At 38.6% G+C, this 15336-nt stretch overlaps 1 pseudogene across 1 annotated transcript; it reads right to left on the reverse strand.

The window, feature by feature from the left end:
* Positions 1-960: 960 nt before the first annotated feature.
* LOC103701024 (E3 ubiquitin-protein ligase GW2-like) lies at positions 961-11906 on the reverse strand (annotated as a pseudogene). The gene is made up of 8 exons (XR_015972457.2): positions 11028-11906; positions 10790-10841; positions 10639-10684; positions 10482-10563; positions 10215-10374; positions 10002-10104; positions 5103-5169; positions 961-1718 (listed from the first exon to the last, which is right to left on the reverse strand). The product of XR_015972457.2 is annotated as an E3 ubiquitin-protein ligase GW2-like (transcript).
* Positions 11907-15336: the final 3430 nt, after the last annotated feature.

The raw sequence follows: 15336 nt of genomic DNA on the forward strand, positions 1-15336 counted from the left end.
CGATGGCTCCAACCCCAGTCTTCCCACCTACTCCACCGAGTTTTGACCTTTTGTACACCACCTTCTTGAGTTCAAGTTTTGGTGCACCAGATCACTCGAAATCAACACGCACCGTCGACCAACACTCCCCCTTGAACGACCCTGATGCTATTTGTGATGGCACCGCATTACTAAACACCGTCTCCACCATGGATCCTTCTCCATCAATGCTCGGATTCGCTATCCCTAATCTTACTCGCTGATAAACATCATAAAAAAATTAAAGAAAAAGCTAGAACGAGATCAAGAATGGAGCAAACCCAGGCATTCTCGGCTCCAATTCGGTGGTCTTAGGGTTTAACTGGCCACATCCAGGAGAACCCTAAGTTTCTCTTTTGTATCTCCTTGTCTTCTTCCCCACTCTTTAAATCCACAGAGAGCAAACTATAAATAGTGGATGGTAAGTTGGCCCACAAAGCCCAAGCCCAGAGTTACCGGGCTCAAGCCTGAAAAGTAGGCCTGTAGATCAGGCTAGGCTAGGCCCGGACTATGATCATCCCAAGAGGTCTAGCCCAACGAGCAGGTCTAGCCAACACCAGGAGGGTCATACAAGATATTAGGGTCATACAAGATATTAGTTTCTCGTAAGCAGGCAACAAATGACCAACGGCCTTAAAGAAGCCTGTGTTTGCTGAACCATTCATAGTTTAAGTCATACCATGTGCAGCGGGTGAAGCGGTTCAGGAGCAGCTGAGGTACTAAAGGGGCAGTCTAATTATGAGTGAACCCGCGACTGTGATACCAAGCTAGTCGATTAGGCAAACAGCTTCCACCGATGTCCAAGAATGATGCAACATTGCAGCCTAAATCTGAACAAATTCCCACTCAAAAAAAAAAAAAAAATCCCTCAAGTTCAAAGAAGAGATCAAATTATTGCACATTCTATCATCCTTTCATCTATATCTGCCTTCTTACGCACCATCCACAAATGTCACTTCCATATTTTCTTTCTATTTTTTCCTTTCCCTTTTCACATATGTAAATAAGAAACCAACCAACCAACAAAAAAAGAACTGTAGAAGCAACAACTATAGATGTAAGAAGGGAGAGAGAAAAAGAAAAGAACCAAAGGAACCAAATACATGCAGATTCTTCCAACCAAGCCATCGATCATCACAGCCAGGTCAGCCCTTGGCATTTGTCCTCGCTCCAGCCTCCGCAAGAGAAACAGCCATGGCCAACATCATTTGCTCTTCAAAGCTCTCTGGAAGAAGGTGGCTCGAACCCACGTTACCACCTTCTGGGAGGGATACCGTAGCATCCCCTGCATGTACCATGACATCAGAGCCTACATAGTTGGTCCCTGCCGGTGTCGCCTCTGAACAATGATTGGTCAAACACTCACCCTCCTCCGTCGGTACTTCCCTCCCACTGTCCGGTGATACTTCGTTCCAGCACCCTGGAGCTAGAGGATCATTTTCCGCTACCCTCGCCATCCCAACAGGCAAGCTGGTTGACTGTTGAGGCATGCCGAAAGACGAAGCATCCCTGTCAGCCATGCTAGCAGCAGAGTCTCCATTCATGTGCTGACGCTCGGCCAGGGCAGCAACTGCACAGGCCAGCCCACCAGGAGATCCTTCTGCAGGAGCTACGGCGACAGAGTTGTTGCGTTCTTCTGAGAAGGATGGTTCAGGCAAAACATGGACACCACCAGGTGGATTTCCTGGACTTCCTTGCTCCTATTCAAAAATAAATATTAAATAAGAAATACTGTTTTGGGATATAGAAAAAATACCAGAGCACAATTTTCCTAACTACGACAGTGCTGCTTCTTTTTTTTTTTCGCTTGGCTGCATTTGAAACAAAAGGTAGTCTGTCATGTTATGATATGCTTTACTATGGAGCCAATTCCCTGGATGTTCCAAGTCATTGCTGGAGCAGGCATCCCCACTGACTTAATATCGTGCCTATCATTCCAAGCATCCAGAATAACATGTCTTGAATTTCTTATCCTCAGTGGCAGCAATTTCTTTAATCAAAAAAATAGAAAAAGTAATGATAAGGTAATGGTATCAACTTAAGGCCTGTAAACTGCCCAACTCAAAGCTATTATTTTAAGAGAACAGGAGTTTTCTTTTTTATTTGTGTGCGCACGCTGTTGGGGGGGGGGGGGGGGGGGGGGGGGGGGCGGCATGAGAAAGAGGTAAACAAAGACCACCAAATGTTTATAAACTAGAAAAATGCTAATGTGAAATCATCCTAGAGAGAATTCAAACCACAAGAAAGATTTGATATGATTAGAATTTAATGTTGAAGTGCCAAATCAGAAAAAATAACTGTAGGCTTATAAAAAGGTGGGTGGCTGAAGCTATTGAAATAGACACGTGTAGCTGGAAGTTGGAATGTGAAATTTATTTTGAGAACAAAACTGGCCACAGGCCTCTATTTCTGCCTCAACTTCTGCTACTGATATTCTCTTTCTTCAAGCTCACATCGGAGCCTGATTTCTGCTAAGTTTAGAACTTTATCTCTTGACCTCTTAGAGGCTATGTCAAGATTGCATACAAATATTTAATTAAAACAATGCCATTTAGCTACCAAGTACATCCTTATAAAGACCCAGACTTTATCCAAGCAAAGAGGTAACAACCAGTTGCTTAAAGATGACTATGGAACTCAGTTATCAATCCTTATCAGACAAATCTCAGATAGAAATTCGAAGGTCGTCCTTGTATTTCATAGTTTTCGGAAAGCAGCTTATTGGATTTCAGCTTCTTTCCTGATCCAAGCGAAACTAGGAGAGGATTTGAAAAGACACTCTCAAACTGGGTGCTTTCAAGAAGTGTGTAACATAAGAGGGGCTATCAGATTATGAGAATAAGATATAACTGGCTTAGGAAATAGACATAAGTGTCTTTGAAACAATAATCTTTCATTCCTTTAATGCATATGAACGGCCATGAAATGGAGGTCAAGTAGCTTGGCATCAAAAGTTTCACTGCAATCATTTCCATAGCACCCTTTCAAGATCCATCATCACTCCTCCATATGTCTGGTTTCCTGCCTACTGTAAAATACAGGTTGAATTTGAACCATCCAACCAACTCTGCAAGCCAAATACCTAAAGGCCCTGAAAACTAGAGAAAATCTCGAGCACCTTACTGATCCACAAATCCAATTCTTCTTGGTCACAAACAGGTACTTCTTAATCCTTGAAACTGTGTAAGCAACTAAGCTTAAAGCATTACCTCGAATCGTAAAAGTATAAATTAGAGCAGAAAAGTATATGTTTGGATGGATATGTATCCCAATAGAAACCAAATGTCTAACTGCACCAACAGGAACATAATCAGATGGTCTCATAAGCGCACAAGCAATCGCAAGACTACCTAGGAGTGATGATATGTTGAGTTAGTAGCTTAGGATCAGATTTAGCTAAGCAAAATGTCATTTAGGGGGCCATTGATAAGATACAATTTTTAGATGCCCTAGATGCACCAAACAAGCTTGTTTTGAAAAAGTTACGATGGCTTGAAAGTGCTAAAAAGAGATTAGTGATGTTAGTCATTTTCTGTTTACTTCTCCACTCATGAAATTGGTAACTTAAAACACCTGTTCAGATGAAGCCCAGCTTTATTATGGATTGTGTTATTACAGCCGATGGATGTAGGGAAGAGGCCATCCCAAACATTTAAAGTATTCAAAATTCCGGTCCCCTTCTTCCCTATCCCTCCCTCCCCTCTTTTCCTTTTTCAGGTGTATTTTCTATCAGTTGTGGCTTGTTGATTTGATTACCCTAGATCGTAGTCATGATCCCGCACAGGTTTCTCTGCATCAAATTTTAAATTATTTTTCAGATTTAAAGGAAAAAAATCAGATCTGATATCCATTGCAGTGTGCAACTTGTAGTTGAGACAATCCTTCAGATCATTTCTAAAGTATAAGGATCACAACAGAACATTACAATTAAAAAAATGATAAGAAGATAGCATCGTACATCAAAGAATTCATCCCACAAAATATAATTACCATCTAAAAATGAAAAGTATGATATTGATTAACAAAGAAATGACAAGCAATGACTTCATATAAATTATCATCCACACAAGTTACATGGAAAAATTGCATTAGGTCGTATATATAATTTTTCCCATATTATCTGTCAATTAATCCACGTACTGACATGGAAATGATAAGAATACAAACAGAAAATTGACAATGCAACCAGGCTTTTTTGAAGGTTCAAAAGATGGATATTGACATGGGAATCCTAAGTGAAATATTGATATAATGCTTTGATTCATAAAATAAGTAGAACTGTTTCTAATATTTCAATAATTTTACAAGCATAACGTACTTCCAGTTCATAAATGATTTTATTGGATAATCAGATGTCAAAGAAGACTTTCTATATAAAATCATAATAGCTTTTACAACTTGCCAAGACTTCTCAGTCCATGAACATGAATAGGTATTAAGGCACTGATAAATAACTAAAAGTTGAAAATTGTCAAAATTAGTTACCGATGCTTTGAGAAAAGTAAAATATCATTTCCCATTTATTTCCACCCACCTAAATGCAGTGTTCATAGTAATCATGATTTATCCCCACATAACCACTATTGCATCGTAGAACAAAAGAGATACTTTGCAACAAAAGAATGATAAAAACATCCCTCAGTCACAATTTAGACACTGAAGAATGATTCAGCTAGGGGAAAGATTTAAAATTCCAGCAAAAGTTTTGGAAAGAATGTGATCATAAAAGGAGTTAAGAAAGAAAAATAAACATCAAAAGACGTAACATCACCAACACAGCAAATAACTGTTTATGGATGAACAATGACTGGAAAAGTAATAGCAAACAACCGCAACATTACCACCGAGTAACATTATTAGCACATGATACATAAGTACTTCACACATAGGTCATAAAATTATGAGCTCATGAAATATTGAACAGTTAATTTTTTTGGCATGGTAGGGGAAAAAGGTCTCACCAATTAAAATTTTGAATATAATTCAAGAATTCTTCATTGTTCAGAAAATATTATCACCGTATTATGATACTATCATATAGCTCAAAATTCCTCAAAAAAATAAAAAATGTTACATTGCATCACCTGAATAGAAAGCCAAATTGCTTCCATAACCATAATATCCTCAAGGTCCAGGTCAAAATTGTCATCCCTGCATTTTTTTAAAGTTCCCTAAATTAACATAAGGTTATGAGATCAGAACATACATAAAGTCATTGGGTTACATGATAACAAGCGTGCAGCCACCAGAAGATAAAGAACCATCCAAACACATTGATAGTTTTCCATTATAACTGAAGATGGAGAACTATTGACTAAGGCATACCGCATTGCAGAAATATAGTAGAAGAAAATAACCAGAAATCCACAAAATGCAGGGGCATACACACAAAGATCTTTTCCATGAGAGTACTGAACAGCAAAAGTGAATGATGACTCTAATCCACATCAGAAACAGTAAGATGGTTGACAGGCTCAAGATACCTTACAAGAACTCCAAAGGCAACAGACACTTAAGCTGCAGTTAGTTTCTAGGTAACCAAAGAGTGGCTAGTATTGAACTATTGATTCATATCAAATTACAAGAGAGACAGAACTTTGGTCACCAGAATTAAAAAAGGATGAAGAATAATACCAGGAAACATAAGAAAAATATGCTGTTGAATAAGAAATGGGAAGTGGGAAACCCAAAAGGCCAAAACATTCTAGAAGATACATGCAAGTTAAAACACCATTATAAACCATTAAAAGCATAAAAAAAGTAGCACAATAAGATGGAAACAAGTAGGGATTCAATGGTCTCCTTCTCATTCATTCTGTCATCCATGCAATGCAACAAACCATATTTTAACACTTGCATAAAATTATCTTGACAATGTGCTGTTGCACTATGTTAAGTATTATATGTCATGCCCCTCTATTGTCAGAACCAGTTACTCATAGGATATTAAGATTGAACATATGTTCCCAATGCATTTACAGAAAATTCTGTCCTATTTATAGGGGAAGCGGATTCTTTCAAGAAGGAAAATTCAGATGCTTGAGAAAGTTTCTCAGGGAAAGTCAGCGTGTGGAAAACAAGTTTCATGCAACTGTGCATACACATTTTCTGAAGTGCCGAAAGAAGATTATGTTTGTATCTGTATTTATAGAAAACCTCAATAACTTGAAACATTATCCAGCAACAAACCAGCAGCAGCTGATGTAGTCTTGGATTTTATTGGATCATGACTTGCGATTTATCAAGCAACTATTACCATCAATTAGTAAGCTGTCACTGTTCTGCCTACCTCAAAGTGGCAGTCGTAAGAAACACTGATATGAACCAAGTCCTTTCTTGGGATGTTCCTATGTTGTTTCATCATCATCACTATATTGCAATTAACTAAGTGGCTTAACTCCACTCTAATCTAGGATGATCAGCCCAGAACAAACTGACAGCGGCTGATGTAGTCTTGGATTAAATCAGATCATGCCTTCTAATTTATCAAATGACTATTACCATCAATGAGTAAGCTGTCACTGTTCTGCCTAGCTCAAAGTTGTAGCTGTAAGAATCAATGATATGAACCAAGTCCTTTTTTGGTATGTTCCTAGGTTGTTTCATCATCATCATCATCAGCTCAGAACAAACTGACAGCAGCTGATGTAGTCTTGGATCATATCAGATCATGACTTGTAATTTATCAATCTATTACCATCGATGAGTAAGCTGTCAGTGTTCTTGCTACCTCAAAATTGTAGCTGTAAGAAACACTGATACAAACTATCTTGCAATTAATTAAGCAGCTTAACTCCACTGTAATCTAGTATGATCAGCCCGAACATTCATGACAAAATATATATTCAATTACAATGGACAAGACAATACCATTCTCTTCATAGACAATCATGTGTACATGAAAGAATACTGTACATTATATTTTGTATGCAGACCTAGTTGGATTATGATGACAAATTTAAGACCTGGTCAGAATGGCACATAAGAGTAAAAGGCTTAGCAAACTTGGAGGTAAAAAGAGAAAGCTGGAGAAGGTCATCAAAGAGGTTTTATTCCAATACAACATCCACTTTACATCAGTTCACAAGCCTGAGAGAGATTAACGCAACAAGTTTATCTAAATAGGGGAATGACAAACTTCTGTGTGCATCTATGTTTGATGTTTAAAGTTCCAGCCCTGGTTTATAATAAAATTGTAGAACAGAAAGTAAGTTCTAGTGGAACTGGAAGCATGGTGGTAGACAAGGGGATGATGGATAATGCAGCACAACAGAAACCAAAATCAAGATTGAAGGGGGGGCAACATAACAATGCTTTTATAGTGCTTCACAATAAAAAGGAATTTTAGAGTGGTTTGAGAATGAGATCATAAGTTAACAGTCTCTATTTCTAAAACACAACTATAAAAAGATTTCTGAGATGTAGGGAGCATTTATTTTTTTAAAAAAAAAATCTCAAACTATGGAAATGAAAAATAGCACAGAGATTTATTTTGAATTAAAAAAAAAAAGAGAGTAAGAAAGAACTCAAACAAGAATTTGACATCTTTCCTCTTCTAGAGGCAAGCACCTACTGGAGCTTCAACTACTACAGATGTGAAATGATAAAGCCTCACTAACAAGCAAGTAGTAGTGACACATAGACTCTCAAAAGCAATTGAGTTAACTAATTATCCATTACTTAGCTAGGAATGTAATTCTTAGGGATCCATGAAAGGAGCAACCCTATAAGCAATTTGAATAATTGATTCATATCTATTTGGTAAGAATGCTATTATACAAGATGATTGTCCTAAAAGATGCTTATACTGCTTGGATAAGTTGGTATTTTGTCTAAAGCAAGACCTATAGCTGACCTCAACAGAGGCACAATGGACAGCAATGGACTTCATTTGGGGGAAGAATTGTTGGGTTGCATGATTAATTTGTTAAGTTACCAACTGTTTGAAACACACGGGTTAGTATAACTCAATGTGCATGACATGATTCAATTCTGCAAAGGTTCAATAAAAAATTAGCTAGTGGATATAGACCACATTCTAGTGGGGCAGGTATATTTTTGGCTATAATTGCTCTCTAACCGCCTGCACTGTCAAGTGTACAAAATGATTTCTTGAGACGAAGTGACTGAAATGGAACATAAAAAAGGGATTCAATTGCTTAACTAATTTGTGGGCATGACCATCATTTTGTGGGGCAGTTGCACCGAGTGAACTTGGACATTATGGGTTGCTGAGAATGTACATTTAAAAATTGAAAAATACTAATATATTGAAGATTAAGATGAAATATGAGTATAGCATGGAAATAGGAGATTATGATGAAGATTTGCAATCTCGGTACCAGGTACTGTACTAGTATATTACTAATTTGGTACTATATGGATAGTGTAGTATGGTGTGCACCTAACACTAAGACAGCTCTTGACACATTTTTCTCACTTTTTATCACGATACTGCCTGAAACTAGATTTATGGTATGGTATGCACCCTAATTCAGACGTTACGGGGCGGTTCCACTCGATTCGGACCGGTTCGACTCATACACCGAATCAAACATTGATATTGTATTGGGACCTAACCAGTACAATATGGTATAGTCAACACGAGTCGATACAATAGACCTTGATTATGATGCTAGGACTAATAATTAGGGGTAACAGAGCTAACTTTTGCTCGATAGTTCATTTTGGCAATTTGCACTGGCTTTCTTGTTTTTTAGGCTCGCCGAGATTTGATTTAATCCATATCTAAGGCAGAGGAATAGTTAAACCATGGGGTTGAAGGTGGGAAGTGCAGTTCCACTTTCACGAGATTCCAATTTTACGAAGCCTAATCTCTGGATTCTTACTCTCCAATTTTAAGAATAGGATAAAGCTAGGTTGTAGTAAAAGAATATAAATTTTAAAAAATAAAAAAAAGTGACTTGAGTTTTTTCTAGTGAAACATAAGTAGCTGGGTTAAGAAGGTTTGGTCATTGTGCTTCGCCAGGTCTCCTCACCTGATAAAGCTAATCTTGCTGCCACCAAGGTGAGGATGGTGCAAAATTCATTAGTGACAAGAAGGCTTGTTATGGCACAAACTTTCATATGCAATTTGGTGGCAAATATGGATTGATTTTTCCCCCTCAAAATTACTGAATATTAAGGCACAGAAATTGGTAGAACATCCAGTTCAAGGACATTCCTAATCCAAGGTGGTCACTTCATTTTGAAGCAAAGTTACTCATGTTTTCCTTTTTTGTTTTTCTTTTTTCTTGGAGTATGTATCTTTGGTCGTATAGAAACATTTTTTTGCATGGATTGTCCTCGTCCTATTATATTGTTAATGAGGGATTTGGATGATAGCTATAACTATATTAACTTCTTTCTTGAATTTATAAGAATTTCACAAGCATCTGTTAACTTAAACTTAACATTTGTTTAACGAATTAAAATATGAATTTCAGCTTCTATGAGTCAGTATCAAATAAAAGGGGAAATTTGGGCAAAAGGTGGGCCTTCAATCGTCTGAGAGGACTAGTTTGTAAAAAGGGGCACAAACCTTATTCATTACACCATTTTAAGCCCATAAACTGAGAAGGGATCATTCAAGACATCTACACATGGAAAGAGTCAACATCTAGACTACAAGGCAAGGAGGCAAGGTATGATATATGGAAGTCGACATATTTAGAGCAGCAAATATAGAGAAATTTTGAATGACAGGATAAATAGGTTGTTTCAGTTTTCAATAGAAAAATTAATACTAGACGGTCATTTAGAATAAGTAATTTCCAGATACCAAAACATATATACCAGATATGTGAAATGTGAGATTAGAAGAATTGTCATAGTTATAATGTGATGGTTCCATACCTTTTCAAGAAGAGGACAACAGTTCAACCATATGTCGATTAAATGACAATTCTTACTAAACAGTCAACCAAACAACACTATATATCATAGAAAATGCAAAACAATAATGAAATTGCATCATATCATACCGATTCTGCCTTGAGTGTGAAGGCCTGGTGCTTGCTGGTGCAGAGCATGAGGCTTGATATGAAACAGACTCATTACCTAGTGTCGTGCATGTAAGGGATGGCACTGTAGAATAATTGATGCAACATCAACCAATTATTCACTTTTATGAGTAACTAAACGAAAGCAGAAAAGACAATGGAAAAGTCAAGCCCCGTGCATAATGCAATGAAGACCTGAAAGTGAGGTACTACACATATCCCGATGTTCAACTTCTGCTGGAGTCATTTTTCTGCTTGGCGTACTTGCATCCTGAACCTTCTTCATTCTTTCTGCTTCATCCTGAAGTTCTTGCTGCCGCATCCTTATTTGTGCTTCTATTACCCTCTGTTCTTCCTGCACAAAAATAGAAATCCAAATGATTAAGTCCAGTCCCAGTCCCAGCAACACCACATTCATGGCTACCAAGAAAGAGGACAGGTGAATAATTGCACAAAACTTACAACTTGTTCCATGCCCTTTTCCTCCTTTGTCTTCATGCCACGATATTCCACAGCATAGTTTGGAGTTTTACAGAAGGGGCATCTTGCTAGTTAAGAGAATCCTTTTTCAGTATACAAACTAGCATGCTAAGAAATCAGAGCAGGAGACCAAGGATACTGTGTAGGTCGAGTAGAATGATGTGGTTTCATCTGAAGAAAACATTCTGCAAAAGCATCCAATTCAAGGTGAGAAGTTAAATACGACAAAATAATCCCCCCCCAAAAAAAAGTTCTTCCACATCAAAGTTAGATTGCCACGTGGACAGTACCTGTACATATGCCTTTCATGCAACATCTCGATCGATTAAGACTCGGATAATACTATAAACATTAAAAGGATAATAGAAAAAAATATTACAATATCACAAGTGCAATCATACATCAAAAAGAAAAATAAAGGGAAAGAAAGGAATCCAATCCACTCCTAAGATGATGAAGCTTGCAGAAGTAAAATTGTTGAAGGTAAATGACCCGGAAAAAACAAAAAAGGACAGAAAGGATTCAGACCAGAAAGCAGATGGGACACTCCTCGAGATCCAGGCCGCATTCCTCGCTCCCAGGGTAGCAAGGCGCCAGCTTGGAATCAAGAATGAGCTTCTTTAGCTTCTTCTGATCGATGTCCCTGTGCTGGTACAGGCCCTGCGGCCTTGTGTACTTCTCATCCACCACCTGCCTCCTCCTCCCTATCTTATTCCCCATCAAACTCACGAACAACCACGGAGATTGAAAGGAGAGGGGAAAAAACTTATAAAAAAAAAAATCCTTTTCTTCCTTATTCCTCAATTTCTTCGAACAAGAAACAAAAGATATTTAATATTCTAATTTTCCTCGCATACTACCTCAATATCCGCCTTCACCACCACGAATCGAATCAAACCATCCGATACCACTATCTCTCATCCCTACCCCAGATCACAGCAAGCAGCTCCTCCGCGCCTTGCTCTCGCTCCCACGTACCGAATCGCCATCATCGCTCCCTCTCCAACACACGCACAAAAAATTGTGCGGACCATAAAAAACACCAATATCCGAGGTCAATAAACCCTAAATCCCCCTCCTCCTCCAACAAGAACCATCAAAGCCATCCAAAACCTCGCAACAGACAATCCAAACGGCGGCCAACGAATCAACAAACAACCCCACCTTCTCTTCTCTCTTCAAGCACCTCTTCGCTAACTGAGAGAAAGAAGAGAGGGATCGGGGAGGAGGACGGTGCCTTGGATTCGTGGGGGCGAAGGAGAGGAGATCCAAGAGAGAACCAGAGGTCCGGTGGGAGCGCGGTCCCGTACGAGAGCGCTGGGAAGCACAAGAAAGATCGCGGGGAATGATTGGGAGGCGGGGAGAGAGAGGGGCCGAGACAGAGATTGCAGAACTTTCTCCGTTCTCTCTCTATGTGCTCTATCGATATATATCAACTCTCTCGAGCTCTTTTTTTTTTTAAGTTTTTTTAGTGTGGTTGTGCTCCGCCAACTGGGGCCTTTTGTGTGGTCCGATTTCCTGTTCCCTTCTTTGTCCGTCTCTCTCGATACAGTCGCCTCCACATCCGCGAAGTAAGCTTGCGCTTTAGTAACGAGGGGAAGGGGAAAGGAGGAGAGATTCAGTCTACTCCCCGAGGATTAAGGAAACCTGAGCGCGTGATCCGTGCTGCTACATTCTGTGGGTCGTCGTGGGCCCTCGGTTTCGGACTCCGTGGTTTGCCGGCCGTTGATTTGGTGGTCCTTTCGGACCGCTTAAAATAGCTCGTCCAATCACGCCGTCGGTGAAGTACCGCGGGGAGTAAATAGAGGCGCTGTTCAGCGGCGCGAGTAACCGATCACGAGGAGTCACCAATCGGTGAGTGGACCCGTACTCGGTGGCCCAGTATAACGATTGTTTTTTATTGTTATTTTTATTTTATTATTCTTTTTGAGGGTTTCGTACGAATCTTTGGTTGCCCAGAATCCAGATCAGATAAGACCACCCGGACACGGCTCAGCGTTCCGTGCAGCTCTTCTGCTTCCATCGCTGATGAGAAGCGTCCACGTACCCACTTCTTACGGAAAGACGGCAACTTGGATTCAGTCCAGTGCGTTGCAGAGAAAGAAGGAAGAAAAGTGTGGTGAACGAAAAAATAATAAGATACATCTTGCTTGTTTCGAATAGTTGTATTTCTATAAAAATATGATTCCCATATTTAATAGAAAATTTTTTTCTATGAGAAACATGAGAAAGTTATTTTAACATAAGAAAGTTACTTTTCTAGGAGGCGGGAATCACTTTATTTTTATTTTTTTTCCAAAAAGACCCTTCAGCATTAAAAAAATATTAAAAAGGCATTAAAAATCTAATTTTTATTAAGGATGTAATAGAAATTATACATAACTTTTTCAAGAAAGTGGATGGCCAACCAAATATAAGCACTTTCGAAATTTGTCACTTTTTCATTGTCAACCAAACATGCCAAAAGTACTTCCTAGGCATCGTCTTTCTAGGAATTTGTTTTCCATGAATCATATTCCTAAAAAAAAGAATGCTTCTCACGAACCAAACGAGCCCTTAATTTTTCTATTACATTCCCCAGCAAGAACTCGAGCTGAGAGATGACTCAGGCTAAGGAATAAATTGGGCCTACGTTAATCGACTTGACCTGACGTACATGTCAGTATCTATCGGCTTGGTTGAGTTTTGATCGCGTATCGTGAGACCTGGCCGTTGTAATCCCAATTGTCCAGTCTTCCTCTGGAGTCTTGCACTCTTCCCACATCCACAGGGTTTGAATCCTGCAGCTAGCATGACCTCCCTTTTGTTGTTCGTGACTTTCCAGTGATCATTCGCTTCGTGACCTTAAAGGTCTACTTTTCACATTGCCATATATAAAGAGAAAGAAGTGAAATACATCTGACCTGACCTACGGCTAGCTCTAGCTATCCGATGAATGCAATAGAATCAGTATAATTAGCTATTAGTACATAGAATTAGCCAGATCGTCTGAAGCATGAACAGAATCGTCTTTGTTCCGAAGGCCTAGCGAGTTCCTTTTTTTTTTTTTTCTACCTTTGCACCATCGTCAGGTCATAGCTATAGTGTTGCTCCTATAAGCACGAATGCCGCCACTGAAAAGAATATTAAGGTATAGAGTCCCGATGCTTGTCGAAGAAAAGTGTATTTGTGACAAGTACCAGCTAATTGATCATGAGTGGAACAAAGAATGATGCATGGATGCAACAACAAATGCTTTGGATAGAGCTGAATTAGTGTTCATCAAGATTACATTTTATGTTCCATTAAGAGAATAAGTCTCCGTTTATAAAGGAAAAGAAAAGAAAAAAAAAAAAAGAAATCCTCATAATAGAATATGACAATGAATTGTGCATATATGATGTAGCAATATAAGAAGTTCCTATATGGGCTCGTTTGGTTTGCGGGAAGCATTTTCCTTCCTAGGAATATGATTCCTGGGAAACAAATTCCTAGGAAGAGAATGCCTAGGAAAATACTTTTGGCATGTTTGGTTGACCATGGGAAAGTGACAAATTTCCAAGGTGATTATGTTTGGTTGGCCATTCACTTTCCTAGGAAAGTTATATATAATTCCTATTATGCCCTTAATAAAAATTAGATTTTTAATGCTTCTTTAATGCTTCTTTAATGCTGAAGGGACTTTTTGGGAAAAAGTAAAAATGGAGTGATTCCCGCCTCATGGGAAAGTAACTTTCCCATGTTTCTCATGGGAAAGACTTTCCCATGAAATGTGGGAATCACATTCCCATGGGAATACAACTTTCCCTTCTCTCTCCTTTGAAAACTCCAACCAAACAAGAGGCATCTCATTACTTTCCCGTTGACCACACTTTCCCCCCTTCTTTTCCCGCGAACCAAACGAGCCCTATATTAAAAAGGATGTCCCAATATATAAAGCACTTGCTGCTACGGGATCTGAAGAGGACTGAATATATAAAATCTTACCCTTATATACAAGAAATTGTTTTCATGTATTGAATCCATAACCTTCAGAGCAAAATAGAGGAACTTTATTATTATGTCAAGGCAGCCAATTTTTGTATTTTGCTATACAAAATGATAGAACAATGGCAGTTGCTATATATTGTCACACAATAATAGTACTATCCTAGAGTATATTGCTCTCTAGAAGGAAAACGACAGTTATTATAACAATAGAACTATACATATGCCTGAAAATTGAAGGATCCAGTAATTCTAGATCATTAGAGGGTGCTAATCAATGGCCTGTATTCGAATCCCTCCAATGCCAGGTTCGCTCAGTGAGGTTTTAACCTCCTCCCTATTCTCGAAGGCCCCAAAAAAATTATAATACAACTTATGAGTGCAAGTTCGGAGGCTCGACCTCCTATAGAATTAGAAATGTTTATATATTTCTATAGCATGCTGAAGTATGTACATCCCAAAATTTCAAATGTACTCAATCAAAATAACAATGCCCTATCATGAATAAAGACAACCCCAAGGTATTCTATCAATCAGATAGGCAGCAGATTTTAGTGGAATACAAATGCAAATCCTCAAGCTTCAGCTTTTTCGAGCAATAAAAGCAACAGAGAGGCGATGATAAGTTTCGTTAGGTTTTACCAGTAACTTTACATGATACACTGCAATTTAGATCGGATCGATAGGTTTTATTGTGAATTGGATCTCCTTGAATGAAGATTATAAAAGTTGCTTCTTTACATAAGGCTCTCATTCCTATCTTGAACATAGAAAATATCAGTTTCATGGATCACTATATTATAACCAACTGCAGTTTGAACTCTCCCTTGAAATCAAGAAATCATAAAAGCATGCGCTATCCAATCAGCAT

Source organism: Phoenix dactylifera, chromosome 12 (genome assembly GCF_051530095.1).
Source record: "Phoenix dactylifera cultivar Ajwa chromosome 12, Ajwa_hap1_PhDact_Kaust_v1.1, whole genome shotgun sequence".
NCBI lineage: Eukaryota > Viridiplantae > Streptophyta > Magnoliopsida > Arecales > Arecaceae > Phoenix > Phoenix dactylifera.